At 40.7% G+C, this 26,859-nt stretch overlaps 1 protein-coding gene across 1 annotated transcript in view; it reads left to right on the forward strand.

Annotated features, from left to right (window-relative positions):
* Positions 1–26,859, forward strand: part of AFF2 (ALF transcription elongation factor 2) — a 465,549-nt gene that overhangs the window by 165,802 nt on the left and 272,888 nt on the right. The window lies entirely within an intron of this gene.

Consider the following 26,859-nt stretch of genomic DNA (forward strand, 5'->3'; position numbering starts at 1 on the left):
ATAGGAGGCCCAGACAGTCGATGTGAATTGTTGCAGATTCCAAGTTAGTGGGGTCTGAATTAGAGAAGTCTGACCATGTGCACCTCTGGCTCTTGCGCCGTTATTCAGTACTCGTATTCAGCACACGCGGTGATTGCAGAGGACAATGGGACCGTGAAGTGGGAAGGAGGAGTGGGGCTGTGGATTATATTTTTGGAATGCATGCTTTCCATATTGTTTCAACCCTGAGGCGGTTTTGCTTCTTGTATCATCATTCATCAAGTCTTATCAAGCTTCCTCCTAAGTATCTCTCCAGCCTGTCACCTCTTTACCCTCCCTACCTTCAGAGTCCCCATGGGCCCCTGTGACTGCCCCTCCTCGCTGCTCTCCTTCCCTCTGGTCTCACCTCTCTTCCAAACCGTCCTCCATGTGGGCTGACTTGATGGGCACATCCAGCCATGTCACTCCCTGCTTTTGATTCTTTTGAGCCTTCTCATTGCTTCCAGGACAAGGTCCAGATTTCTTAGTTCCGCATACAAAGCTCTTCACTCTGATTCCACACTCCTTCTCTGACTTCCCATTTTACCATGTCTTTACATGCAAAGTCTCAGCATCGTGGAGCTACCTGTGGTTCCCTGTCACATCATGTGTCATCACACTTCCTTGCTTTTGTGCCTGCCGTTCTCTCAGCCTAGAATGTCTTTCCCTACCCTCCCTTGTTTTCTGGTGAAATCCTGTTCCTTCTTCAAATCTGCTTGATTGTTCTTTCTCTGTGAAAGCTTCCTTGACTCCACAGGCTTACTGTAGACTGCTTCCTCTGGGCTCCTCTAACACTTTACGTACACCTTGACTAGCACTTTACTTCATGTACTGTAGTCACTCATTTCATGTGTCTATCTCCTCTATTAGACTGTGAACTCCTGGAGAGCAAGGGTTGTCTCCTTCCTCTCTGTATCCCGAGCGCCTAGCAAATGCCTGGCACATAGTAGATACTTAATAAATGTTTGTTGAATGAATGAATTTCAGAAATGGTTACTCAAGTACATTTTCTAAGCCATGGCATTAATCAACTAACACGAACCAAGGGAAGCAAATACTAGCAAATCCATCATCAGTTTTATCTCTTGAATGGTACCCTGTCTGCCTATGTCTTACTCTGCTCTGCTACTACACAGTTGTTTGGAAATCCTCATCCTAATTTCTAGGGGATGACTTCATATGGGATCATAATGCTAAAAATCCAAATAGAAGCCTTCCTCAAGAGAGGAGTATAATGAGAGGCTTCTTGTCCCTTTTCTTGCCCTGCTATCTACGGCAGTGCCATCACTCAGGGCTGGTCTGGGAATGGCATTGGCACATCAAGAGGTCCATCAGCTTGCATCCATACCTCGTTAGCCAAGTGACAGGTCACAGACCCAGTGAGATTCACTCCATTATAATCCTCTCTCTTGTATCTCTTGTACATTCACAACATGGCTGACCCAGACTCAGAAATGACTTCATGCTTTTTTTTTTTTTCCCTTAGTGCTTTGGCACACCAATGAGAGGGGCATTTCCAAAGAGAGTCTGAGCTGTCTTCAGCTCTGGAGATGATGATCCAAGGAGCTGCTATGTGCACTCAGCCTTTGGTGATGGTACAAATAGATTTTGGTAGAGCCTTGTATGAAAAATGGGTCAGGTCCAATAAAGTAATGATGAGAGATCAGTGGAGAAGATACCTATTTTAAAACCTAGGTCTCAAGGAAGTATTTGAAAAAGGGGTGAGACAGAGGCTTAGGGCCCTAAGGTCAGGAGGACATACTGGCTTCAAGAGTAGTGGGAAAACTCAGGATAGGACGAAAGAAAAGAGGTCCAACAGCCTGCCCGGGAGCTTACAAGGGTGTAAATTCAAACATGGGCATAAATATAGACAGGGTTGAACATTATGGAGCTTTGTACCTAATAGAGTTTATGTGGCTGGATGCACTTTTCAAAAGCACTCAGCTTGAGAATTCAGCCCCAGTCTTTGGTGTCAAGAGGTTCAGGCATTGGGATCTGGGTGTCCAGTCAAAGTAGCCATCAATGATGAGTGGTAGCATTATTCCTTGGAGTTACTGCTAAAAGGGTTTGTCCAGAGAGCAGTCACAGGGTCTCTGTGAGTATTCCCCACTCTGACCCTGGATCTAGGGAAAGAGGCTGTTCCATGTATTAGTGAAGTGCTTTTGGGAGCAGAGGGGCAAAGTGGGGTAGGTGGGGGTTTGAACACAAGAAAACACAGCATTCTACGATGTACAAATAAACAGATAGGAATATACTTGTGAGTTGAGGGACAAAAACTACTACTGAAATGGAATGAGCCTGTGTGTGTGTACGTTTGCTTGTATGTCTATGGTCGTGTATATAGTGGGGAAATTTTAATTTCAGCCCATCCTTGTAATAGTCCCTTGGCTCTTAGGATTTCTCTATCAATGATAAAGATTCTAGGAGTCTAAACAACTTTATTGCAGAAGGTCAGCATTTCAATTGAAGCATGATTTTGGAACAAAATAATTTGTTTAAAGACTTAGTTTTACAGAATTTACTAACATTCCAGGCAACTCCCCATTCCCAACCCACCAAAAAAGACTGATATGTTCTGCAGTTGAACTTAGGAGAATTTTCTAGGAACTGCATCTGAGAACAGTAAAAGATTGACATACATCAAATGGAAACTGGGGGTAGCTTGCAGATGGTATTTTATTAGGAAATGAATTTGCTAATAAATGCAGATTTATATGTGATTTCGCGATGTATGTTTTTGCTTACATTTCTCATTAGGATAAAATCTTTTGGTGTGGCTAGCTTTGCTTTTGGGTGCAATTCATCGGTAGCCTGGTTTGGGAAGTAAATAATTGCATGGAAATGAAAGGATTGATGACAGGTAGTATTTCCATCCTAGGTCAATAAGCTTTCATAAGTACAGTACTAATGTGTAGAATGCTATCACCATAAAGGATTATTTGCCTTACAAGTTGCTCTTGGCTGTGACCTAAGGCTATTCCAAGGCTCTGAATGCCTCAACATTAGGAGGCTCTTAGAAGAGTTTAATGGAACTGATACGAATGATGGGATCTGGCTTTAGCTAATTTTAGTGGCTGGCTTTGTCAACCAGCTAAAGTTATGGCCCACATTTGTGACTGTGCCTGTTTTGGTTTGTATCCTATGCAGTGAACACCATGGGTATAATTAGCTTTATTTATTATGAGGTAGATAGGAAGCTCAAGTCCCTTGCATGAGAACTGCGGAAAATGCTGGGAACTTAGCATTTGTGTGCTGAGTATGCCCAGGCAGCTCCTTCAAAAAATGGTGGATCACCAGCTGCTATGTGCAACCGGGATGATCATTTTCCACTTGATGTACCTCATGAGTTTAATTTTTTGGCTCATTCTTACAGAAGTGAACTAGTATCCAGTCCGAAGCTAGGACAGGTCTTATTCTCACCACAAAATGAATGAATATACCTCTGGAATTCCTCCCCCTTTCAGGGTGCCCCAGAGGCCTTGACCTTAGCACATATTTCCTCTGAGAAGGGAAGCCGGGAATGCAGATAGATCATGGAGCCTTGTGTTGTTTGTGATGGTGAGGTCAGAGGTGCTGCATGATTAGTAAGGGTGTCTTGCTCTGGAGACATCAGCTTTTCCTCTCCATGCTTTCCCAAGGCTCTTTATGGTTCTCAGCCATGTTTTCCTTCCTTGGTGCCCCCACTCCACGCTGTCCCTTGCCCTCCATTTGCTCATCAGCACTAGGCCAACTGAGGTCTAGAGCTCAGCTTGGGCTTAGGAAAAATCTTGAAGATCCCCAGTTATGTTTTGTTTTGGGTTTTTTTTTTTTCCTTCTCATTTCCTCAAGTTCTGTTCTGTAGCATCTGTATTTTCTTTTCTAAGGCTTTATGTGAGTGATTCTTGCCCTTGGCATTCTGGAACAATATCTGCTATTTCTTGGTGTTCTGTGATTTTAAATCCCTTGTCACTTTGAGCATTCTTTTGGTTGGAAAGAAGCCAAAAAATTGACTTATTTTTATTCCACAAGGAAAAACTAAAACCCTTTAATTCCTACACCATACAAATTTTAGTCCTCTTTTATAAATCACACATTTTAAAACATCAGTATGTATTCATCATTTCGGTGCATCTTTAGAAGAGAGCTGAAAGCCAATTTTATGTGAAGAAGCACGTGCTATAGTAGCAAACAGGGTTTAGATGAGGTCCTACTGAGCTGTGGTTTCCAAATCTGGCCTTTACTTGCTCTGTGAACTTGAGAGTGATTTTGGCTCTTGTTTTGTGGGGACTTCACACTAGCTCACAAATGTGGTTTCTTCCAGCGGTCCATCCCTGAGGGTGAGCTAATCCTTTGTGATGGGCCCAAACCTGCCTTGTTTGTGAAGTGACTGCAGCCGTCCCCTTGTCATCCAGACCCTACCAGGAATCTGGGGACAGCGTGGAGGGATGTGATCTCTGCCGGCACCATCCCCTTACTGTCATCCCTCAGAACAGCTGGGGGAATTTTAAGACTAGGTAACTAAGGGGAAACTAGAATTGGATCCTCTTTGGGGATTAGATACTAGTTCGGCCCAGATTCAACTCATTCAAAAAAAAAAAAAAAAAAAGATAAACAGTTATCTGCTATACTTCACTGGAAAACACCAAGCTGTGAACTCAGGAAATAGCCTGCTAATCCCTTTGTCGCTACCCACTCACATCATGAAAGATGGAGAACTTCTATTTTCACATTAATTCTCAGAAAATATTTTGACAGATTCAGCACGCAGTAAAGTGATAAGCTTTTGTTACGTGTGTTCCAAATCATCCTGTTATCACTGGATATATCGATTAGCTTAGTACATTCTGAGCCAGTCATAAAAACAGGCTGCTCACATTCTATGTTAAAGAATAAGAAAAATTGGCAAGTAGATAACCATATTGATTCAACCCAAATAGTGAATGCAAAGGGCTTTAGAGAGGAGTTATAAACTCATTATGGCTCTTGTAAGTCTCTTTAGTATTTTTTTAATTGATGTGAAAACAAATAATCTTTAATTAACTATCTTTTTAAGAAGTACCATGCTTTGATTACCAAATGGAGTTTATAATATAAGTGACTATAATAAAAACCTCTCCTTTTTCTACTTTATAATTTACAAATGCTTTCACATACATCATCTTATTTTCCCCCACCTGTATTGAGGTGTGATTGACAAGTAATAATTGTGTATGTTTGAGGTATTCAAGATGTTTTGATATACATGAAAATTGTGAAATCATTTCTATGATCAAACAAATTAACATATCCATCACCTCATATAGCTGCTGTTTTGGGAGTGTGTGGTGAGAACACTTAAGGTTTACTCTCTTTGCCAATTTCAAGTATACAATACAGTATTGCTAACCATAGTCACCATGCTGTACCATAGATCTCTAGAACTTAGTTATCTTGTGTAACTGGAACTTTGTACTGCTTGACCAACATCTTCTCCTTTTCCCCTCCCTGTAGCCATCTTATTTGGATACTATTCTATCAGAGTCCAGGATTATCATTATTCCCTTTTCATAGATCAGAAGTGTAGTCTGAGAGAGACTTAGAGTTTTTTGTATAAAGTCACACAGCGAGCAAGGGACTCTCCAGGGACTAGAAGCCAGGTCTTCGGTGCCATTTCCTTGATGGCATTTGGTGCCCAGGATGCTACTGTATATGTATGGCTTAATTTTCTCAAAGTAGCTTCTCTGCTGGCATGTAAGGGGCAAGAGAATAACGAGCTGAATCTAGCTTAAGCTGAAATTCTCTTGCTGGATTCGTATTTCAAAAGTCTGAGGCCAAGCATACCAAAAGAGCAATTTTTCTTGTGGTATTACAGGTTATAGTCATGTGTTTTTCATTTGCAAATATGGTGAGAAGTAGTGTTTTTGCAATATCCCTAAATGAGTAACATATGACACAACTTGTTAGAGGATCTTTTCTTGGTTCATAAATTTTCTGAGTTTTTGCCTAGTTGGTAAGATGACTTTAGCAGACTTTAACAGAGCACTCAGACAGCATAGCTCAAATTTGGATTTCTGGGACTGAAACTCAACCACTGTGGAACTAAACCTGACATGTGAATGAGAGGTCAGTAAAAAGCAGGCATGAACATGATTGCTGTAGAAGGTACAGTAAGACTTCTCTCAAGTGTTTGACTACCCTCCCCCACCCGCACCAAGTAGACTGATGGAAAAAGTTTACAGATCATCAAATTGCAAGAGTAGTTAACAAAGGACAGACAGGATCCCTGGCTTGTATTTGTAGGTACTAAGAGGGTGAGTCTCCCTGGATGTCTGCCTAAGAATGCAGGTCAGCCATGGATGCCTGCGCAGAAAGTCACTGTGAGCTTAAGCGAGCTACATAGCTCTGAAAGGTCTTTGAAAAATGTATAAGACTCTGGAAATGGATGATATATTAGCTTTCTGTAGATGCCCTAACAAAGTATCATAAACTGGATGGCTTAAAATAACAGAAGTATGTTCTCTCATGGTTATGGAGGCTAGAGATCCACAAAGGTGAAGGCAGGGCTGAACCGCCTCCACTTGCTCTACAGGCAAATCTTTCCTTGCCTCTTCTAGCTTCCAGGTGACCCTTGGCTTATAGCAGCATCACTACCATCACTGTCTTTCCAATCACCCATCTTCTCCTTTGTAGGTCTCTCTGTGTCCTCTCCTCTTCTCCTCTTCTTATAAGGACATGGGTCATCAGATTTAGGGCCCACTCAATATCCAAGACAATTTCATGTCTGCAAAGACCAGATTTCCAAACAGCCACACTCTGAGGTTCTGGGTAGACATGAGTTTTGGAGGCCACTACTCAACCCACTATGAGAGGGGTCATTCCTTCCCTTCCCAGACCAGGAATAGAGGGAGGCCAGGCAGTGTTCATTGTGAAAAACCCAAGCTGGTACAGTGGAAGCTGAGAACTACCCCATCTCAGAAACCACTGCAGGTTCGGAGCCTAGTTCTCTAAGCTCTTCACCTTGACTGTGCCTATTAGCGAGATCGTTTTTGTGGATAAATGATTAAAGTACAACTGTGGAAAAGTGATTTTTAAAAAATATTTTAGAATAGTAAGAATAAAGGTGTATTTTTTTCTGATTAAGTAATAGAGAAGAAAGAATTTGTCGATGCAATGGACTCAATTATGAAGGAGAGCTTAGGTGGCCAGGCTTATTCTGTGAAATAAATATTTTCCATTGTGTGGGCCATCCAGCCAGTGGCAGGTACTCCACTCTGCCACTGTCATACGAGAACAGCCAGAGATGGTACCTGAATGAATGGGCATGGTTGTGTGCCAGTAAACTTACATTTGAATACCAAAACTCCAATACCATGTATTCCCATGGGTCGTGAGATGTTCTTTTGTTTTCTTTCAACCATCTTGGAGCATATGAGCCATACATTAGCTTATGACCCATACAAAACCAAGCAGTGGGCTGGATCCAACTTAGAGAACGTAGTATGCTGACCCCTGGACCAGATCTAGACAAAGCCTCAGAAAGTAAGATACATTTGGTATCCTTTGTGTGTCATCAACAGGAAGATGGCTTTGAGCAGAGAAGGGAGAAAGGTCGGCCCTTCAGCAGGTAGAGGGCAGGATCCTAGAGACAGGAGAGATGTCAGTAGTCAAGGTAGAGCTGGCCCCTGGAGTAGAGGCTTCATTAGGTCTTATACAGGTGGATAAGAAGGCTCTGCATGCAGAATCAGAAATACCTTTCACACTACAAATCCCATCGGCATTCAGGAGGGTTCTTTTTCCTTGGTAACTCATGAGGTAATGATGATTTGTCTTTTGCTGTCTTAGAATGGGAGTGCCTGTGTTCCTGGGGCACTGAAGTATGGATTTGACTTGGGTGTGAGGTTATAGGGTTGTTTTTTTGTTTTTGTTTTGTTTTATTTTGTTTTAGATCCCAGGAAAAGCAAGTCATCCTGCACAGTCTGAGACTTTGTCTTCAATGGGACAAAAGGACCAATGTTCTGTGGAAGTCTGCATGGGCTCTTTGGAGCTGATATGTGGGGGTGGGGCATTTGTACACGTATCTCCCTGGGAGGCCTGAGAAGCCAGTGGACTTCTAGGGTAGTATCTAGGCTCTGAAGAGCTGCTAGGAGAAAGGATCTGTCTCCTCCAGGCTTTAAAGATGAAATGAAATTGAGCTAAGGCTTCAAAAAATTAATATATGTGGGTTGATGGAAAGAAGGGAGAGAGATCTTAGCCAGATCAAACGAACTGAAATAAAGCCTTAGAAGTTGGTGGAGTTTCAAGGGCCATGCTCCTGTGATGGAGGGATGCCACAATAGCTCTCTGCTTGAAGTATGTACCATAGAAGAATTGTTACATCTGTGTCATAATTTTATTAATGAGGTCGGGGGTGGCCAAGGCAGCTGCCATCTTGTACAGTCTCGGGAGTCACCATTCACATAGACTACACAGGTGAACAATGACTCCTGAAGCTGTTTTTAAGGAAATGGTGCTGGCTTTAGAGCAAACCTGCTGTTGGACCTCCCTTTCCTATCAGCATCTAATTCATCCAGATCTTCAGGCAAACTTACCAGTGAAGCTGGCCTCCTCTGGGATACCCAGAAATGCCCTCCCAGGGACTCACTGGAGATGCAGACCAGGATGCTTATGCTGACTAGGGTCTCACCGAGCATACCCACACAGAGTCTCTCTGCAGCTCTGCTTGATTTGCTTGAACAAATGTGATCTTCAGATCTTCGGGATGATGAATAAATCTAACATCCTCCCAGGCAAGATTAATGGGTAAAGAGGATCCATGTTAGAGAATTCAATTTGAATCCACAATCCACCTATTATAAATCTCAAAGGAAATGGTCTTGTTGGATATGTGAGCACATTTGGCTCAAGAAGGACATTAAAAAAAAGTGTAATATTTTGAGTTGTTCACATTGAGTCTGATATTATGAACTGTGATATGTTAAATCTGAAAATATTGTCATCTACATCATTGGAAAGGTCTGTTAGATTATCTATAAGATATTTTATTTTATGTTTGTTTTATTCATTCAATGATTCCACAGACTTTTATTGAGTACCCATTGTGTGCTGGGCGCTATGCCAGGACCTTGAAGGCCGAGATGGTGAAGACATGTTGCCTGATCTTAAGTAGTTTAAGTCAGGGGGATGTGGACACAAAAACAGAAAAATCACAGTGAAATATAATAGATGCTTGTTGAGTGTTCTTTGGGAGTGGAGAGAATGGTTAAGACTGTCTGAAGTACTCAGGAAAGCCTCTTCAAGAAGGTTGAAACTGGTGTGCTGGCTCTTGAAGCATGATTGGAAGTTGTCTTGGTGAAGTGGTGGTAAGAACATTTACTACAATGTCAGCCTACATCAGGCTGTAAATGGGACTGGCGATTCCTGAGAGGCCAAATAATCCACTCTGTTTGGGGAGTTTGGGTAGAAGATTGGTTGGGAGGATTGGGGTCTTAGTGTCAGCCCTAGGTTTTGAAGAGCCTTTTAATGCTCTAAGCATTGCAGATGGTGTTTTAGATAAGTCATGCCAGAGGAGGGATTGGCCAGGATTGCAGGAAGGGAGTAGCAGGCATGATAGGGCTGGTGAGATTTTAGGCAGAAAAGAGCACTGAGCAAGCTATTAAAATGTTCCAGGCCAGAAATGCCATAAATTTGAATTAGGGCCGTTTTGTTGATTTTTAAGGTTGATTTGATGAGATTCAGGGATCATTGAGAGAAAGCTGGCAGAGAGGTTCTAAAATGACTTTGAGGTTTCTAGCTTGGGCAGTCAGTGGTTAGGGACACCATTACCCAAGATTCTTTACTTTGATACCCAAATCCTCACAAAGCAAGTAAGTTTCTTCTATCTCTTTTATTGTTATGTTGTCATGATATTATAGGCTTTGAATGTCATGATATTTGATTAATGTTTGCCCAGTGCTTTTTGTGCAAGTCTTTGTACAAAAAATCATGATTATTTTCTCATGCTTTGATGAAGGATTTATTTCCTATAAATGACTTTTTTGGTTCTTCACTTAAAAATTAATATCTTATCTCAGAAAAATGCTAGTACTTCAGGGAACATGGGAAACTATGCTGAATACTTTCATAGAAATCACAGAATTGAAAGTGACAATTTTCTGTAAGTCACGGAGTATATGAAAGACCACATTGTTTTGTATGCTATAATTTTTGAAAATTAAACGAACACATTTCATTGAATTTCTCTTGTAATGATTACTGTGGACTCTGCTATGATCCTTCCTGATTTTTTTCCCTTTAGACTCACGCTGTCTCCACAGGGAATGTGCTTACCATGGAGTGTTGGTGTAACTTTCCAGCCATGATAAAATCTTCAGGAAGAAATTGCATCCTTTGACTTTGGTGAAGCTGGAGTACGGTTATTGCAACTGGCTATTTAGATAAATTGTTACCTTAGAAACTGTTAAGCTTTGCTTCCTTACCTTTATTTGGTGGACATGGTCATTGCCTTTTCAGTTAAGGTCATGAATTTCTGGTGGAAGCAGGAGAAAGGAGCAGAATTGAGTTTACAACATGTTTGTGCTCCATGGTTACCAGGATTGAAATGTGTTTTTCAAATATAGGAAAAGATCATAATGTATTTACTATATTTTACTTATCTACTCTTCTTCTGTCCTCAACTGTTTTACCTTCTCTCTGTAACTCCTACTTATTTCCTTATTTGAAAATTCTACTATACTCAGACTTCAGGAGCTGAGAGCCTCATTTTTTGGCAGTGGCAAACATAGAAGCCAGGTGGGAAAAGTTCTCATCAAAGGCCTCACTGTATCCAGTTACAGGGCTGAGCCTTGAACTCTAGACTCATCTCATAGCTCTGGACATTAAGTTAAAGGAAAAAGTCGTCAGTAGCCTAAAGAGCAATGGTATGGTTTCTAGAATTAGAGAACCTTCATGATGGAAGAACTCTGCAAAGCCAACCAGTTCCACTGGTTTCAAAAAGATGCATCAGTCTGCTATTAGGCTTCAAGTTCCTTGCTCAAGAATAGGCAAGTCCTTGTAAGCCATAAGTGAAACCTTCATCGAAGAGTAATTGCACCAAAAATAATCACGTGCAACATGGAACTTGGCTAGTCTCCACTATTCAAAGATACAGATTAAATTTCCTTCATAGGGTGTTGCAGCAAATATATTACTATGTGAAAAAAATAACATCTAGTTTCCTTATTTTGACTTATGAAGGAAAAAGCATCCCTACCACATAAATATGTTCTTTTTACCTTCTGGGAGGAAAAGAAAGGAAATTGCAGTTACAGTGTGTTATTGAATCTTCTTGGAATTTGCCTGTAGAGTTTGGGAAGTTTGAAAGATTGAAAGCCAATGCCTTCTACACACACACACACACACACACACACACGCACACAAAAAACCAAAACCAAAACCAAAACCAAAACCAAAACCAAACAAAACCAAACAAATACTCTTCAGCACTGTTTAGCCCTTAAATAGAGTTAGTCCTAATCCTATTCAAAATGTCCATGTGTTCTTTATTAAAGCTTTGAGACAGCAAAATGTATAATGAGTTGGGAAGAAATTACCAATGAAATGTTACACTTAGTTTGTGGATTTTAATTGCAACATAATTTATTATGTGATTTCTATAGATAGACATAAATATATTTCTTTTCAAATTGTTATATAACAATATAACACATAAAAGCCATATAATAAAATAAGCAAAAATTATACTTCGTCACTGCTGAGAAAAGATTACTATAATTTTTTTAGTGGCAATCTGATAGTAAAGTCAAAGTGGCATGGGGAAAAAAAGATTTCACTAACAGAAGCTTAAAAATTGCGTCTTCATAAATCAAGAGGATATAGTACTTAGAGCTAGAAATAACAGTGTTGTGAGTCCTGTTTTGAATATGCCATTAGGCATTTTTGTCTTTGCAGTCCTATTTAATCTGTACAACATTATTTATTCCAATAATTAGTGTTAACTTTCTTGGCAGTAGGCAATATAATTACCTTTAAAATTTAAATGGGATAAAAATGCCTTGAGAACATGGTTTAGGAAAACTCTCAATATTTATTTTCAATTGCCTCTTTAATTATTCATTTATGTAGTATTTAGAAAAAAATCTTGGAAACTGGGAGGCCACTGACAGAATGACATCCCAGATACATGGCTTCATTTCCTCAGTTGGTTGAGTAACATCCAGGACAGCTGAGACCTTAGTCACGCCAAATTGAAGTGCCCCTACCTGTGTGCCTTGCTGATCTAAATACCCTTCATTTAGATCAGCCCATGCTGCTTTTTCTTATGCTGTTTGGTTCTCCTTAGAAAAAGTCTCTATCATCATCCCTGTTCCCCTCCCTTTCCAGGTATGTAAAATCGCAAGGTTGTAGCTTTCTGAATTATAAGCTTTGAACTCTCCATTCCCCAGGCAAGGAGGCACTTACTTTAGTTTATTTGAAGCCTCTTAGTGCCATTTATGTGACTCTTGATTTCAAATATAAATATGAAAGCAATTATTTTCTCAACTATATAAGTTAATTAGAAAGTACTTTTTAAGCTTAATAAACCCTATAATTCTGAATAAGCATACTGGTTTCAAAGAAAATCAATGTTTCTAAAGATGGGAGGCCTAGAACTAGCCTGCTCTGAGCCATTATGAAGAACAAAAGAAATCTCCAGGTAACATTGATTGTTATTCAATCATTCATTATGTAGTGAGCACATCTCCATGCATAATGTAGTTTCAGTCTTTATGGAGGACTCAAAAATGTTAGAGGAGATGACTGGGTTTTTGCCAATTCCAGTCAGATGCTTGGCACAGAATAGGTGCTCATTAAACATGTGCTGAATAAGTAAATGGATCCATGGAAGAAGTAAAGAGTCCATAGTGTGTCCGTGGCAAGCAGAAAATAGTCACAAGAAAACACATCTTCTCTGGTGGGGTAACAAGGGACAAACAGAGGGTATTTTAGGAACAGGCCTTTCTTGAAGATGAAGACCCTAAGATTGACCAGCCAAGAAGGCTAGGGCTTGAGGAGGGGAGCCCTCTAGGTGAGGGGAATTAGATGACCAAAGATGAAGAGTAGAAGTAAAAAGAGTTTGGGTAAGGAGCAGCCAGTCACTGAAGCAGCCCTGTTTGACCTTGTCTAATACCCCTGATGTGCAGAGTATGGTGCTGGGGCTTTGGGGGAGACAGAGTTGGACAAGATTGCACACTACATTAAAAAAACTTAACTCTAGCAGGGCAACTAAGATATTCACACAAATAACCACAGAAGGAGACCAAATACCAGGGTTCCAGGAGCCCAGAGAATGGAGAGGGGCAAGCTGGCTTGCAGATCGAGGATAGTTCTGGGGAATTGTCACCATCTACACCAAGTTCTATGAAGCGCTGGGGTTCATTATCTCCAGGAGCCTTAGACCTTTCTGAGAAGCTGATGAAACCTCCAGTTCCTTTCCCCGATTGAACAAGTCCAAACACGTATATATATGATTGCTTAGATTTCTTGAAGACTACCTGTACAGCCTATAGGGAGTCCCTTTACCCCAAACTGAGACCTCTGGCATAGCAGGAAAAAAATGGTTTTGGAAAATGGTAAAGCCACATTCAAATTTCAACCCTGTCACCTCTAGCTATGTGAATTGGGCAAGTTTCTCAAGCCCTCAGTCTTGGCTTTTTTGTCTATGAAACAAGGACAGTAATACCCATTTCAGAGTAGCAAGACATAAAACTAGTCAGAAGAAGTCACGAGGTTATGTTGCCAGGTGCCAAACACAAGCAGGGGGATTGGCTGCAGAGCTAGGTTGTTGTTTTGTTTTTGTTTTTGTTTCGTTTTGTTTTTTAATGTGTGGTCTTTCTTCTATCCATTCCCACCAACAAGTTATTTGTTTTACAATAATCCCCAGTATATAACAGGGAATGAGCATATGGGGCAAAATTAACTGGGAAATATCCTATACTGGATTCCTAGGAAAAGCAAATTAGAAAATGAGGCAAGTGTTCTCTATTGATGTTGTCCATCACAGTGTGCTGGAAGAGTCATGGCTATGGGTGTGTGTGCATGCATATTTCTGTGTATTTGTGTGAATAATGGGTATTTGTGGTCTCTTTGTTTTACCCTTCCCTCCAGAGGGCTTTCTGAAACCATATTACCATATTTCCCCATGGTCTGTTTTGATTTACTGGTGGGTGCCTCGATATTTGGGTAGGACATCCATATTCACACAGAAACACTCACACAAATACAAAAGTATACACACACACACACACACACACACACCTTTATAACAACAGAACAAAAGTAGCAGGTGACAAATACATACTGTAGTTGTACAAACTCATAACGTAGCTTTACAAACATGATATTTAGAGAAGAAGTAAAAGGAGGGTGGCATACTGGGTATTTACCCTAAAGACACAAACGTAGTGATCTGAAGGGGCACGTGCACCCGAATGTTGATAGCAGCAATGTCCACAATAGCCAAACTATGGAAAGAGCCTAGATGTCCATCAACAGATGAATGGATAAAAAAGATGTGGTATATATACACAATGGAATACTATGCAGCCATCAAAAGAAATGAAATCTTGCCATTTGCGACAACATGGATGGAACTAGAGTGTATCATGCTTAGTAAAATAAGTCAAGCGAAGAAAGACAACTATCATATGATCTCCCTGATATGAGGAAGTGGAGATGCAATGATGGGGGTCAAGGGGGTAGAAGAAGAATCAATGAAACAAGATGGAATTGGGAGGGAGACAAACCATAAGCGACTCTTAATCTCACAAAACAAACTGAGGGTTGCTGGGGGGAGGGGGTTTGGGAGAGGGTGGTGGGGTTATGGACATTGGGGAGGGTATGTGCTTTGGTGAGTGCTGTGAAGTGTGTAAACCTGGCGATTCACAGACCTGTACCCCTGGGAATAAAAATATATTATATGTTTATAAAAAATTTTTAAAAAATTACAGAGTACTAAGTACAATAAAAAAAAAAGGAGAGTGGAAATGGGTGGTTGGGTTTAAAATCAAAAGTTACTCAGCTGGTCATCATCTAGGTGACTCTCGTTGGCTTTGTGTCCTGTGAGTATTTTGATTGCAGGGCTTAAATGTATGTGATCCTAATTTTAAGAAAACTGGTAGAATAAATGCTCATTGAGCAAACAAAAGCCCTTCCATTCAGCTTTTCATTGCTCTGCAGTTATTTTCTCCCAAATAATATGGGTAATTATTTGAAAGTACTTTTAGCACACACGCCTTGGGGGCAAGCCTTGTTCCTGACAGCCATAGTCTTTGAATGGAAGTGCCAAAGATCCCCTGCCAAGATGGGCCACAGCCAAGTGTCATGTGAATCTGAGTCTCACAGGTTACATGGGAAGGAAAAGGCTTAGAAGGATGCAGAATGGAAAGTCTAAAGAAGAGCAATGCGGTCTTGTGTGAGACTAGGCGCTGAGTAGGTATTTCATACATGTGTATTAGTGGATGGGTGGATGATGGTGGGTGGATGGATGGATGAATGGACGAATGGGTGGCTGTTTGGCTGGAGGATGGTGGGCATTTTGAGCTAGCCTAGTGGTGTAGCAAGATTGGAATCTTCAGAATAGATCAAGGCATGGTTACTCCTTATGTAAAAAAGGAAAATTTTCAAAACAAGATCCTTGGGATTTGGTTTACAATAGTGAACACTCTGTATTTCTCTGATCAACCACTTCCATAAAATGATCTTAACCTGTATTATTTGCCTTTCTTCCCCTTGGTATGGAGAAACTCCAATAAATTGATGATTTGAGTAGGTACAAATTCCTAAAACTCAGGTGTTGGTGGAATGTATCATAGATATTGTGGTGCTCAGGAAATGGCATATATTACTCTCTTGATGTTATTATTATCAGAAATATAGTTGTTCTGGAGCTGGAAGAGTGGATATGCATTTGGCTACACCACACCCTTGCATGAGGTGAGCAGGGTGCAGAGATCAGACAAGAACTTGACCAGCAACAGCTGGTCTAACTTGTGGTCTTGGGTCTTTTTGTATCCAGCAAGTCACATCTCTTCTTTGAGCCATGTATTTCTTGGCTCTGTCAGAGGGAGAAGTAACCCCTGCTTTCCTTTCCTTCAAAGGCTACACAAAAATATACCAAGGTGATGGGCATGCAGGTGATGTATACACGGTGAAATGCCTTATGCATGTAAGATGAGAGTGTCCCAGATCCTTTTCTCTACCCACTTAATACCACACATATGTCCTTTATTGCTGTGATTATGAGCTGGAGTATATCTCTCTGTGTAGTAGTCAGCAGCTGAATGGATTGATTGTTGAGGTGAAAATGCCATGTTTTGAGCTCTTGTTTTACGTATTTGTGAAACTCAGGAGTTGCCCACGTAGAGTTGCCTTTTCTACTTCACTTTCTTGGGATAAGGGGAGGGTCTGGAGGGTTCCTGGAGCATTGCTACATTAATTAATTAATTAGCTAATTAATTAATTAATGTACACTTTACATGTTGGTCTGGGGTATTTCTAAGCGCAGAGTTTACATCCAGGGCCTGTTCTCCCTTCTCCTTTGCTGAGTTGTAACTGCAGTTTTTGTCAGCTTTCCAAACCTGGCCATGCCTCATTCCACTCAGCCTTTCTTGTGACAAAAGATGAGCCCCAGGTGACTTGCCTATTCCTGGTGAAGGTTTAGGGCCGAGCTAAACTTGTAGTTGTCTTCTTGTCTCTCAGAAGTCCACTTTCTGGGATTGCTGACTTTGTTGGCTTTTGAGATTTGGGAAACTATTTAGAACATTTCTTTTTATGAGGCAGCATTGCCCGATAGAAACTTGCTTTCTGTTGACTTTACATCATTAGAATGAATTTGTGCCTGCCTCACATTAATTTTACCCATACCTAATTGCCCCCAAAGTTACCCTGTGTGAAAGCCTATGCAAACATTTTAAATGAAGATAAACTAATGCACAATGTCGATCTGAAAGGCATTAAAAAATTTAAAAGCATTGTCATCAGAGAGGAAGTGATGGGGAGGCTCTTCTTAATCTGAGTGGGATCATTATTGTTAGAAAATGATTAATGAATATAATTGGACCTCCCTAATCGGAAACCTTTCAAATTAGAGTCAGCCCTTAGAATTCTGACTTCTTTCAATTCAGCAATGCCCAACAGCTTTGATTTTGAAGGAGGCTTTTGGTTGCTCTTTAACTTTGGACATTTAGCTTCAAATGCAATCTCTTTCAGCAGTGTGGTGTGTGAACCTAAATAGCATTTCCTGAGAAATGCAATTCATTTCAACAAAATATTTTTAGAAGGCAATATACCAAATCTGATAAAGGGATCACCTGTAAGTACATCATTAATGAGGCAGAGTCTGATTCCCTAACCTGGGCCCTCTCTTCAAAGCATAGATTCCTGTAACTGCTCAAAATGGAACTTAGGCACTCAGAACAAATATATACCTGGCCACCTACAGACCTATTTGATTTACTGAATGTCAGAGCAGAGCTCCAGACTTTAAAAGTGAACCTCAGTAAGCAAGTATCAATTTACAGAATGAGTACCCCAGTTGCTAAATTGAGAAATGCAATTGTAATTATCTGGCAAAGCGGAAATCAGGTCATTGGAGTTGCACGTTGGTGGTTGTGCCATAAAATCAAAAGGGAAATGTCTTGATTTTTTTTAACCTCAGGTGTGTTAGCACCTATTTTTCCATAGACATTATCTATATTACATATGTTTAGACACCGAAGCTGTTCCGAGGATCCAACAGCTTAAGCGGAAGTAAATGTGTACTTGTTAAAAAGCTTTTCTAGTATACAAGGAGGGAACATTGCTTTTCTGATTTGAATAGTATAACTTGGGACGGGATCCATGTTGGACATTTCCAACTAAAGATATTTCTGTAGGTGCTTAAGTTCAAATTAAATACATTAAAACCCAAATTAGAATCAATCTGATGTGAGCCAGTTTAGTCTAAGCCACGGTCCTGGACAATGACAAGGGAAGTGCTAGATCACGGCTTGGTTGGGCTCTTGGCATTGACTCTATGGAGGAGGGCCTGGAAAGAGGGAAGGGCAGTTGGATGAATAGTGACCAGTGGCTAGAAGTAATGCAATAATTAGTTTGGCATACTCATTAGTTCTTGCATTATTTAAACAAAACCAGGAACATTTTCAACCTAGTTAGTTATGCCTGTCCCATAGCAAAGGTTATTGGAGGATGCCAAAGGAACACCCTGGGTCACCTAAAGCATTGGCATAGAAATTTTAAGGTTTCATTCTTGTTTAATGCAAATTAGCACAGGGGGTCACTTGATTTTCCTATGAGTTCAGTTTTTTTTTAATAGTGGTAAGGTATTTGGAATTATGAAGACCTAAATGAAATGTCTGAACTCTAGAATGGACAATAGAATCCTTTTGGACGAACAGCTATTCCAGTGAAATACCACTGTAGAGAGGAGCCATTTCAGAGGTCATGTTCATGAACACCTAAGGGCTTTGAAATTTAATGCTCCAAATTGCCACAGGTCTCCCTTTTTCTGAAGAGCTCCTTCCCCATCCCCTACCAAAACATTACTTTACCTTCATTTTTAAAAAAATTGCCAGTCTATTTAACTCTTGTAAAATTTCAAAACTCTAGTATATCACTTTCATTCATTTATTTCATCCATATCATTCTCTTTTCTGTCTCTCTTTCTTTCCCTCTGTCCCTCCCTCTTTCCTCCTTCCTCCTTCCCCCACATTTTAATCCTACACTCCCTCCCTCCTCCCTCCCTCTCTCTTCCTCATCTTCTCCTATACTCCCTCCCTCCTTACCCCCCACTCTGATATGTGCTTTCATTTTCTTCTCAGAATATTTGAAGTCCAAAGGCCTATGTACTTTGTAATTTCAAAAATTGCCGACATGGAATCCAGTAGCCTATTGGCAGTGGAAATTATCAAGTCTGTGATTTTTAGCAAAATCTACATGAATCCGGCCTAACTAATAAAAATGATAATAAACTGTTGCATTTCTATAATGTTTTCCCTTCTGACAAATTCCTGACAATTTCATATATATATATATATATATATATATATATATATATATATATGCGCCATTCGGAAACTGAGGAAAGAAGTGAAATCATTGACCTCATTTCACACATGATGAATAAGAGGCCCAGGCAGAGAGAGATACCACACCTTCCACCAGCAGGTCATCAGACCCTCACATGAATGTACACAGCAGCAGTGACCCCTTCTCTTCTGTTCTTCATTTGTCCAGACAGCTCATGGTGGCTGAGCACCTACTCTGTGCTGGATACTGTGACAACATGTGACCCAAATGACAATATGAGTTATTCTGAGTGGGATACTTTGGAAGTTAAAAGAGACATGAACCAGTGCTCAGGCAGTCGACCCCAGGTGACAGACCTGTAGACAAGTGACTTACTAGCCTCTCTAAGCTTCTCTCGTCTCAACTGTGGAAGAGAATCACCCACCCACAGGTAGTGTGTGCATGGTGCCTAACGGTGCCTGGTTCACACATTAAGTCCCCCCAAAGCATTAATTTCTTCCTCTTCACTGGAAATGTTCCCATCACTGGAATCCCAAGCATTTTTGTCTAATACTTAATGGCCCTGAGCACACACTTTCTTCTGTAGGGGTGTGTAGCATGCACACACATCTTCTAATGCTATTTGGAGCGTAATTCATTGGAGAGCTGTGTGTGCCTTATTTATCTCTGCATTTTCCAAGAAACCATTAATTAATTGATAAGTTACTGATGAAAAACACTCATTTAAGAGAAATATTTTTGAAAACAATGTGGGTATAGAGAGGCAGGTAAAATAAAGCATGCCTGCATGGAATGAATACATAAGAACTTGGGGGAAATTAAAGAGCTCTTGTGGCCTCGTGCTCCAGCAGTGGCTATGACCAAGGGAATTTTCCCAACTAAATTCTGATATTGGAATCATCAGTTTAGATTTCATAAAACACATATTGCATTTTAATTGGAATGGGGTGAAAGTGAAGAAATGGTCATATGTATATGACAAGGGTTTTATTTAAAAAAAAAAAAAAAAAGAAGAACATTTTGAGGAACCTCCATGCTGTTTACCAGAGTGGCTGCACCAGCTTGCATTCCCACCAACAGTGTAGGAGGGTTCCCCTTTCTCTTCATCCTTGCCAGAATCTGTCATTTCCTGACTTGTTAATTTTAGCCATTCTGACTGGTGTGAGGTGATATCTCATTGTGGTTTTGATTTGTATTTCCCTGATGCTGAGTGATGTGGAGCACTTTTTCATGTCTGTTGGCCATCTGATGTCTTTGCAGAAATGTCTGTTCATGTCTTCTGCCCATTTCTTGATTGGATTATTTGTTCTTTTGGTGTTGAGTTTGCTAAGTTCTTTATAAATTTTGGACACTAGTCCTTTATCTGATATGTCGTTTGCAAATATCTTCTCCCATTCTGTCAGTTGTCTTTTGGTTTTGTTAACTGTTTCCTTTGCTGTGCAAAAGCTTTTGATCTTGATAAAATCCCAATAGTTCATTTTTGCCCTTGCTTCCTTTGCCTTTGGCGATGTTCCTAGGAAGATGTTGCTGTGGCTGAGGTCGAAGAGGTTGCTGCCTGTGTTCTTCTCAAGGGTTTTGATGGATTCCTTTCTTACATTGAGTTTCTTCATCCATTTTGATTCCATTTTTGTGTGTGGTGTAAGGAAATGGCTCAATTTCATTTTTCTGCATGTGGCTGTTCAATTTTCCCAGCACCATTTATTGAAGAGGCTGTCCTTTTTCCATTGGACATTCTTTCCCGCTTTGTCAAAGATTAGTAGACCATAGAGTTGAGGGTCTATTTCTGGGCTCTCTATTCTGTTCCATTGATCTATGTGTCTGTTTTTGTGCCAGTACCATGCTGTCTTGATTGATTATGACAGCTTTGTAATAGAGCTTGAAGTCCGGAATTGTGATGACACAAACGTTGGCTTTCTTTTTCAATATTCCTTTGGCTATTCGAGGTCTTTTCTGGTTCCATATAAATTTTAAGATTATTTGTTTCATTTCTTTGAATGTTGAAAATAAACTACCCTATGACCCAGCAATTGCACTACTGGGTATTTACCCTAAAGATACATATGTAGTGATCCGAAGGGGCACGTGCACCCAAATGTTTATAGCAGCAATGTCTACAATAGCCAAACTATGGAAAGAACCTAGATTTCCATCAACAGATGAATGGATAAAAAAGATGTGGTATATATACACAATGGAATACTATGAAGCCATCAAAAGAAATGAAATCTTGCCATGTGCGAGGACATGGATGGAACTAGAGAGTATCATACTTAGCGAAATAAGTCAAGCAGAGAAAGACAACTATCATATGATCTCCCTGATATGAGGAAGTAGAGACACAACATGGGGGGTTAAGGGGGTAGGAGAAGAATAAATGAAACAAGATGGGATTGGGAAGGAGACAAACCATAAGTGACTCTTAATCTCACAAAACAAACAGAGGGTTGCTGGGGGGTGGAGGGTTGGGAGAAGGGGGGTGGGGTTATGGACATTGGGGAGGGTATGTGCTATGGTGAGTGCTGTGAAGTGTGTAAACCTGGCAATTCACAGACCTGTACCCCTGGGGATAAAAATATATTATATGTTCATAAATTTTTTTTAAATTAATTAATTAATTAAAAAAAGAACTAATGATCAAGTTTCATTTTCAACTATTCAAAAAAAAATATTGCCAAGAACTTGCCTTAAAACTTGTAATTTTGTCCATTTTGGGATGAGTTTGAGGGTTTTTTCTTAGATGTTTAAAAATAACTTACAGAGATTACAAAAATTGGAAGTTTTCTCATGGTGGTAGCTTTGTTTCTTTATTTTTAATTAAAGTCAATTAGGTGCATATCAACGTGTTGATTTGGTAGCAGCAAAAAATTCAGTAGTGCCTTTCATAGTAGAAAAATGTTGAAAGGCATATTTTCAAATGTCATTTAGTTGATGAGATTTAGAGTTTTCTACATATTTAGTTTGCTCCTTAAGATGATATTGGTACTTAGATAAGAGCTCATTATCTTGAGACTTTGATTTCCCTCTGCTTGATCCTGCTGTGAAACCGAAAGCTTGTGTCTGTAACTTCCTGGTCTCCTTCTATATAGTGTTTTTTCTTTTCTTTTGCCACACAACCCCAGGCATAGCGAAGTGTATCAAAATGTTGAATGGAGGAGCACCTGAGGGGCTCAGTGGGTTAAGCCTCTGCCTTCGGCTCAGGTCATGATCTCAGGGTCCTGGGATGGAGCCACGCATAGGGCTCTCTGCTCAGTGGGGAGCCTTCTTCTCCCTCTCTTTCTCTCTGCCTACTTGTGATCTGTCAAATAAATAAATAAAATTTAAAAAAAAGTTGAATGGACACTGGTATTTAAACAGTTGAAGGTGTTAGAGAAATCCAGCTGGATAAACAATTTGGACTTACATATGATAAATAAACCTCATTGCCTTCTACTTTTCTCCTCCTCCTCTCCTTTCTTCCATTCTGAATACCTGCTCTGGCTAGAAATCAGATGCCCATACATAGATGCCTTTTAGACATCTGGACTTGGGTACTCCCTCAGGTGCCCCATACTTCACTAACATGGAACAGTTGATGGTGCTACTATGTAATCACCGAAGATCCCTTCCCACTCCCTCTTGCTCTGTTGCCTATCAGTCATGAAGCCCTACCTTCCTTTACTTTGAAACTATAGCTCCAGCCCTTTGGCCATCACCTTATGCCAGGTGATCGTCACATCTCACCTGATTGCTATACCTGCTTTTCTTGTCCTCCTTCCCCTCACCCCCACCTGCTCCAGTGCCTTCTCTAACTTGCAGCCAGGCTGACCTGCGAGTGTCTCCAATTGCCTAAAGACAGAGATGAAGCCTTTGGAATCACCCTTTGACCCGACCTTGCTGTACTTGCCAGGGGTGTCTTAAACAAGACACTTAGTTTTTGTTTTGTTTTGTTTGTTTGTTTGTTTTGGCACTTCTTGAGGCCAAGAGTCCAAGTTCAAAATGTCCACAGCAGTGATTTCTTTTGGGGCTTCTCTCTCTTGCCTGTAGATGTCCTCTCCTCCCTATGTCTTCACATGGTCTTCTGTGTGTCTTTGTGTTCTACTCTCTTCTTCTTATTAGGGCACTATTCATCAGATTAGGCGCAAATGACCTCATTTTAACTTACTTCACTTTTTAAAGGCCCTGCCTCCAAACACAGTTATACTCTGAGGGACTGGACCTTAAGGCTTCAGTATACAAGTTTGGAGGGGACAGCTTAGCCTGTAACACTTGGTTTTGTGATCCCGGCAGTCCAGGAACGCATACCTGCTGAAGACCTATCTACTAGATGTGGAAACATGTCAAGAGTATGATTTTCAGGGGTGCCTGGGTGGCTCAGTGGGTTAAGCCGCACCTTCGACTCAGGTTCTGATCTCAGGGTCCTGAGATCGAGCCCCACATCAGGCTTTCTGCTCAGCAGGGAGCCTGCTTCCCTCTCTCTCTCTGTCTGCCTCTCTGTCTACTTGTGATCTCTCTCTGTCAATAAATAAATAAATAAATAAATAAATCATTAAAAAAAAAAGAGTATGATTTTCACAGTGGGTTCCTGGGGTGTTGGGGAGTCCCCGAGTTTTAAGCATGTGTGCCCCCAAGACTGCTCCTGGGCATAGTGCATATCTTCTTGTAGTCCGTGGCTTCCGTTGACCTGATTACTTCAGTGGCACTGCCAATGGTCTGTTCTTTAGGGCAGGGATGAATGGATGCCCTTTGATAATGCTGGCTCTACCACTGGATCCCAAGGGCTTTCCCCCAGCATAAGGCCATGCTGATGTGATCAGATCTAATCATTTGCTTTCAGCAAGCCTATTTGAAAAACTTTATCCTTAGCTCCTCTGAGTTGATTTGCTGCCACAGAGTGAACTTGGGTACTCAGAGAGCAGTTACCAAGGTTAACCTTGGTGCATTTTGTCCCCTTCTAAGATGAATGGAATCTATTAGCTATTGGTTGGTTCAGACAGACAAATTATCAATAGCCTATTCTATCCCTGGTATATTTGATTGACAAGCATTGTTTGCAGCCTCTAAAGTATTCTTTGTGTACAAAATTCCAGACTCACATGCAGTTGAAATATGAAATTAAAATGTTATTGAAAGACTCAGGCTTTCTCACCCAGGCCTCACAGTTCATCTGATGGGAGGCCTGTTTGAATCAATGGACCCCTGATGTCGTCAGACCCAGACTGCTCTATTCAGAGGAGAAGAAGTATCTAGGATCATAGATCTTCCAAAGGAATAGTGCTGCTTGCCTACACAGACTGCAGTTTGCAGTGTGGGATCATCAGCAAGAGAGAACTTGATCAATTTAACCATAGCATATTTGAGGAAGAGAATGCCTCAAACGGTCAGCATATACAGTTGACCCTTGAACAGTGTTGGGGTTAAGGGGCCAACCCCTGTGCAGTCAAAAATCCATGTCTAACTTTTGACTCCCCAAAACTTAACTATCAATATTCTACTTAGTTTACCAGAAGCCTTACTGATAACATAAACAGTAGACACATACTATGTACGTTATATGTATCATGTACTGTATTCTTTTTTTTAATTTTATTTATTTATTTGAGGGATAGAGTGAGAGAGAGCAAGCATGAGCAGGTTGAGGGGCAGAGGGAGAAGCAGACTCCCTGCCAAGCAGGGAACACAATGTGGGACTCAATCCTCATGTTAGGATCATAACCTGAGCCGAAGGTAGGGGCTTCAGTGACAGACACCGAGGCACCTCATATACTGTATTTTTAACAATAAAATAAACTAGAGAAAAGAACATGTTATTAAGAAAATTACAAGAGGAAATATATTTATAGTGCTGTCCCATGTTTCTAAAATAAAAATCTGTGTATATGTGGACCTGTGTAGTTTGAACTTGTGCTGTTGAAGGGTCAACTCTATAATCATTCAATGGCAAGTCAAAGATCACTCCGTCATGTGGCAGAAAGCTTTTTGTTTTCCACTGGATCAGCTGTTACCACCAGTTCTTTGGCCATGTGGATCAAAGACTTGTTGAACTACAGGGCATGAAGGAAGGACGCATAGAGATCATCTAGTCTAAACTGCTTAGACACTGGGGGAAAATGAGGCCCAGTGATGAGAGGGAACATGTTGCTTGGGTCAATGTATCATGCCAGCAAGAGGGCAGGAACCAGGATTTAGATCTGACGCTCAGTCCAGCCTTCTTTCCTTAATATGCAGAGGTGATTAGAGCTCACCATTTTGAGGGACCGTGACCAACCAGCTCAGTCAGTGGAGGGCAGTAGAGCTTAGTGGTTTAGAGCTTGCATTCCAGAACCAAAGTGCCTGAGTCAGGATCTCATATGAGCTCTCTGACCTTCAACAATGTGTTCTGTTTGTATTAGTGCGCTATGGCTGCCATAAAAAATTTCCCAGCCTAGATGGCTCAACTCACAGAGTTATTTCCTTACAGTTCTGGAGGCTGGAAGTTTAAGATCAAGGTGTTGGCAGGGTTGTTTTCTTCTGAGGCCTCCTTGGCTTGCAGATGGCAGTGTTTTCCTGGTGTCCTCACCTGGCCATCCCTCTCTACATGTCTGTGTCCTCAACCCCTCTTCTTACAAGGACACTGGTCATATTGGATTAGGGCCCACCACAGTGACCTCATTTTTCCTTAATTACTTCTTAAAAGGCTTTATTTCCAAATACAGTCCATTTGAGATATTGGGGCTTAGAACATTAACATACAAATTTTGTGCAGACACAATTCAGCCCATAACCATGACTCTAGGTCTTGGTTACCTGATCTACAACCTAGGAATGATGATAGGTCCTACTCCAAGGTGTAGGAATTCAATGAGTTGGCTCCCCTAGAGTACTTAGACAAGTATGTTGTATGTGGTAAGCCCTCATGAAGCCTTGCCTAATGTTCTGGAAAGTTAGGTTCAGAATAGTTTTGAGGCTGTCTTATTGTTGACCATATAAACACAGCAACAGTATACATTCCTCATTTCCAAATGATCTTTAATTCACAAACCAAGACCAGATCTAAAGTACTTTGTTAAATTGGACTGTACCAAATGGATCAGTATAATTTGAAACACACCAAACCTTCATACAGAGGCTTCTGAGAGCCAGGAACATATTATGTTTAAAGAGACAGTCCTAGATAATGTCCCCCGAGGGTAAAAAATAAGTAACAAAAGATAGAATTATGGTTCTCCTGGGGCATTATTTAATAGAACCTTCTTTCTTGATCAGTTGACTAGCACTAGAAATTACTTTTGGGCCTAGCACCCTGGTGGATGGGATGTATGAAATAGAGACTTTTGGAAATGTACATACATTTTTCTACTTTCATTCATTTACTAAACAAATGTTTATTTCGTGTATCTTACATTGCAGTAATTGTCATCTCTCCCCTCAAGAAACTCGTATTGTACAGGGGAGATACAGGATTAGAATCACATGAAATGATAGACATGAGAAGGGGGCCACTAACTCAGAAGCCCTAATTCAGCCTAAAGGAGCCTGCAAAATTTCCCAGTGGATATGAGTGAAGACCGTAATCATGAACTATGACTATGAATTGGCCAGAGCCAAATGAGGGTATAATATCCATAAAGTCTAGGGAATCTGGAAGAACAGGTCATGAGTGGACCCATCATAGTTTGCTGTTGCTGGACCATCTCATGTGCTGACCAGAGTGCTGAGATTGAAGGTTCTATGCCATTTTAGGAGGTCAGGCTTATACTCTGTAAGGTGGAGTTGGTATGCATAATGGTCAGAATTACTGATAGCTGCACTTACTCCTAGTGAGTCTGAATGAAGCTTCCAACTCTGTCTCTACACAGCCATAGC

Source organism: Mustela lutreola, chromosome X (assembly GCF_030435805.1).
Source record: "Mustela lutreola isolate mMusLut2 chromosome X, mMusLut2.pri, whole genome shotgun sequence".
Classification (NCBI taxonomy): domain Eukaryota; kingdom Metazoa; phylum Chordata; class Mammalia; order Carnivora; family Mustelidae; genus Mustela; species Mustela lutreola.